This window comes from Numenius arquata, chromosome 4 (genome assembly GCF_964106895.1).
Source record: "Numenius arquata chromosome 4, bNumArq3.hap1.1, whole genome shotgun sequence".
In the NCBI taxonomy this organism is placed as follows: domain Eukaryota; kingdom Metazoa; phylum Chordata; class Aves; order Charadriiformes; family Scolopacidae; genus Numenius; species Numenius arquata.
The window spans coordinates 20,242,874-20,247,849 of record NC_133579.1 but is presented as its reverse complement, the minus strand read 5'-3'; positions in this window follow the sequence as shown (position 1 = coordinate 20,247,849).

Below are 4,976 nucleotides of genomic sequence, written 5' to 3'. Positions count from 1 at the left end.
GATGCAGCCAGAGGTGTTTCCATGCCCAGAGACCCCAGAGAGCACTGGGTCAGCTATATCCCAATGCACATGCCGCAGCTTGCAAGGTTCAGCCCTAATTTTTGAACATATTAAAAGGAAGATGAAGGAACCAGGTGAAGGATCTTAAGTTGTGCTGAAAAAACCCAACCCTAGAACAGGTCCATTCTTTGACCATTAGCCAAAATATGTGAAAAGTAGAACTTAAGGAAAATATATTGTTTGTTGTTACATATATTATTGTATAATATCACAATACATAATACTGTATATTATGTGTTATGATCAGGGCTGTACAGGCACTGGAAAAGAGCACACACCATGCACTTCTCCTCCCCAAGAGATGACACATCTGAGGGGTCACAAAGTGTGATACCTGTGGGAGGGCAGAATCAGACCCATTGCCTCTGTTCAAAAGAGATCACTGCTTGAGAAAACGGACCCAGAGAGCAAAGGATTTACTCGGGCACTTACTCATAGACTCTTAGTGCTCAGGCCATCTTCTCCCGATGCCAAGGTTATGGTACCAGGCTGTGTCATATACGCCACCCTTGTGTGAACATCTCAGCTACCCCACAGCACCCAGTACCTGTGGTTAGGTGACATCAGGGAGTGCTCGGCAAATACACCACAAATGCCACACAGCACCACAGACAACCTTGGCCTGGTTTAGTTTTGTTCATATAATAAGAGGAGTATAATGGCATAAATAGATTCAATTCTAGAGCATGAAGAGCAGGCACTTGAAAAAATATTAATTAAAACACCAGTTAAAGGATTTTCAAGTTGGCTTGTGATCCTGCAATTAATATAGCAGGCCAAATTATGTCATTTGCATGCCAAACAGAGAGGGAAGAAAACAACTCAAATAGAGAAGAGTGTTTTGATGAGTGTAACACTTCACTTCAGCTCTTGAATTTAATAGAGAAGCAGTTGGTTTTAGTATTGCTCATACTGTGGTTGTGAATGACTGAGTGTCACTATGCAGTGGTACAGGAAAAATGACAGTGGTAGGATGTCCTCCAGACTCCTAAAAGATGCTATGGGTTGAGCAGGGAAAGCTCCTTTCTTCTTTTGGGAAAGAAGAAAAAAGGGGAGGAGGGTAGAATTATATTAATTTCACTAGCAAATTGAGAGACTGGGTTACCCTTGTAACTAGAGGGATGTACACGGAAGGAAAGGCACCCAGACTTACACCTGACAAACCTAGGCCATCAGATCCTAGGCCATCATTTCTTAATGAACCAACCTAACAGCAAGGACTGGGCTTCCCAAACAGGCAAGAGTCACGTTCAAAGAGCTAAAGGCACTGTGGTATTTAAGGGTATTAATCAGGGCTAATTGAGGTTGAGCTAGCTAAAGGCAGTATGGGTGCTCTGAGGTTTGCATTGCCCTGGCTGCCCCAGGAAACAAAACTTCCCAAGAACACTGGCTTCTTTCATCCTCCTTGTTGACATTTACCTTTTACTTTCTTCCAAAGTAGTGTAGAATTAGTGTAGAACTAGTGTAGAACAACATGCGTTAAAACATATGCTTTAATGACACAAAGTATTGGTTTTAAACTAGACTGTAACATGCCTGAATGCCATTGTGGTTTAGGCAACAGAAGCTAAAGATATCTGAATGTTTCTCACCTTTCAGGAACTCAGGTGAAATTTGCCTCTGATTTTAAAAGCTCTATAGCCTGACAATAGAGGATTTACTCAGAAGACGTCCATGCCTCTACTTCACAAATTGTCTGCAAACACAGTCTCTAGGGTCCTTTCTCCAGCGGGGTCAACAAGATTGAGTCCCACCTTGTATCACTGTCATGTGCAGCAGTCTGTCACAAAGCCAGTTCATTTTTCTTCCCAGCTTATCAGATATTTTTTAAGTAAATTAAACAGTAGTTTGCTATAATAATTAAAGCCTGAGCCTGGCAGAGCTGTAGGAGATATGGGTACTACCATCAATTTTCTGGACAGCATTTGGCAAAGATTTGAAGGCCCAGTGTGGTGAATCACTTGAATTTGTGCCTGGCTTTAAACAGATCACTGGTGCCATTGATTAATGTCCAAATGGCTCTTCACCCCAGTTTTTCTCTTCACTACAGATGCTGATGAAATTTGCCAACCAAAGAAAGGTTTTGTGAGTATTACTGCAGGAACACCTGCAAAATTCTTTGAGAAAGTCATCTGAAAGATGGACTAGAAATATGAACACCCAGAAAATTCCACCAGTTCACCAGATATCTGTAAGCAACTAACTCAAACTACCCTTTGCCTCATTTACCAAATAGACAGCAGCTGACCAAACCAGTTACAGCCTCTCCCTAAATAAGGCAATGAATGAAGAGCCTATCCTGAGTGTATAGACAGAAGTTATGGGGCTGGATTTGGAGAAGGACTCTTTAAGGTAGACCTTACCCCGCCTTTTGCAAAAGCAGCACAAATATTACGCTATCTAAACAGAAAACTTGAGAAAACCATGAACTTCCATTATTACCATGTATACTGCAGAACAAAGTGCCTCTACCTGTGAAAACAGGGGCACAGGAGTAGTGAGATATGGCAACACTGGCTAACTGCAAACAGCATCACTGCTACTCCAGGAAGGATGATCTCCTCACCAGCACGTCTTCATTTTCCCTGTGCCAAATGCTCCCTGCTTAAAAAGTTGGGATAAGATTTGTGTGTACGGCTTACTCTACTTCAGGTGGCCTTTCTTCAATGCCTTTCTCCCTGATTTACACTTTTCTCATGTTAAAAAGGACACAGAGGTTTTAAAACACTTTTAGATCCAGAGCTGCAGCAAAAGGGTGGCCCCGCTGGCTGCAGCTGAAACAGAAATTACTCTTCCAGTGCCGGATTTTAAAGAAAGGCCCCCTGTGGCTATATTTAGTCTATCCAGAGCCTAACAGATAGCTGAATACTCTTAGGAACCTTCAGGTGAATACTTTGATTCATTATTACTGTTCCCTTGGGTACCCCAAAGAAGTAATTTGCATGTGAAATTTAAGTAGGTATGTTATATATAACAAGAAAAGATGTGATTGATAGAAAGCTGTAGTCAGATTTATTAATTCTTTTTTGTCATTTGGATATTTTATCTTCATGTTAGAAACCACTCTGTTATCTGAGCATCCTTGCTGCTGTGAAGCCCAGGGGCACCTCAAATTACTAATTCCACTTTAAAGAAATTAGAAGGAAACCTATTTTTCACTTTTTTTCAGTGGACTGACTTTGTGTGTTTGCCAGCTCTTTGCATGTGTTTCTCCATATAATGAGTTTCCCATCTTCTTCTTCTACCTGCTCTGGAGTGGGAGAAAACCAACTTGAAAACAAGGAGAAAATGTGTCACAAAGTCATTTAAATTGGCAGTTAGAGTCAAGAGCAAGTAAAGAAATAAAAACTACTTCCAGTCCCCCCCTAACTTGTTCAGGAGCCAGGGGAACTCTTTCACATGGTAATGAGTGCTCTCCTTTGGCTGCTTACCCAGCTCCCAGGTCCAGCAGATTACAGGAACTTGTCTAGGATCTTTTCTTTGGAGCTACCTGCATGCTTCAAATGGTACTTAAATGTTTGCTGGTTGGCTTCAGACTTTTAGTTACAGGTTTTAACTTTTCGGCTTCCTCAACCTATTTCTGAGCAAAGCAAAAACCTTAGCAAACCGTATTATTAACAGTGACCTAGTGAAACCTTGTTCCTGAATTGCTTTTACGAATCTGTTGCTATCACAGCCCTGACCATAAGCTCAAACGACTGGTTTAAAATCCAAAGCCGGAGCTCAAAGGCTCAGAGTTTCTTATGCTGCCATACAAACACTGTCATTTTAAGTACCTGATTGTGAAATTCCTCAACAGTAAAAAAGTCCAGTGGCTGGTAACTATGCCTAAATATTAGAATAGTTAGAGAATTTAAGTCCATTATGAAGAAAAATAAGAAGCCAATAGCAAATGTTGTGAGGAAGCTGGAATTGTGAATAATACAATTGTGACTAAACAAAGAATCCAGACTTGTCAGAGGGTCTGGGGAACACCTAACCAAGGAGAGGAATCACAGTGATACTCCAGGTGCTTCAGAGCTAGAAATATCTCTCGATACATCCAATTTGCTATCAGTTTTCACGAAAAATTCTCTTTTTCAAGACCATGACTACATCCCAGAAAAAGTGAGTAGGCTGATCAGATTTTTCTTCAATTCTGTAAGAAGCATCTGAAGCAAGCAGCCATCTGGAAAAGCAGCAGATCCGAGATTGTCTTGAGCAAGTCAATTTAGCCACTATTCCTAGGCTGCAGCCTGAAGGAAGAAGTGAATGTGTGCCATGAATGAAAATCATCCTGCCAGTATGCTGGTCTTCTCCACTTGCCAGTTAGGAAAACAGCACAAGAGAAATAGGGGAGATCACAAACTTGTTTCTGTCATTCAGATCCATCCCACCTAATTTATGGTACTTAACTGAGTGCCTAAGAGAGAGTCCTGCCTGCCCGAGGCTCTCTGTGAGGAAAACAGACCACCACAGCATCACTCATGCCACCTCAAACCTGAATTACCCTTGTATTTATCAGAAGAGGTGCTCGGGAAGGCTGTGCTTCTAGCCTGGGCTCCACAGACAACCAGGATCTGGGCCTTACTGAAGAAACAGAGCTATCTATGAGATATACAAGTGAATACAGATTAGTAGATCTTTTACCCTTCATCTTCTCTCCTCTCATTGCATCTGAGCCTGCCATCCCCACATCTTTTGTAGGAGTGATGCTCAAGAGCCTAGCTTCAAAACTCTTCATCTAGGAGGGATCACAGTGGAAAACAGCCTGTTTGCCACTCTCCTCAGTGATGACCAGGGAGGTCTTTTGAGCAGTCTCGGAGCCAGAGAGAGCTCTGCTATCAACCAAAGCCATTTTGCCATTGTGGGTATTAGTGTTCTCTTTGATCCTTTGTCATTACTTAGCTTGATTAACCTGCTGGGAGACTGGGGAA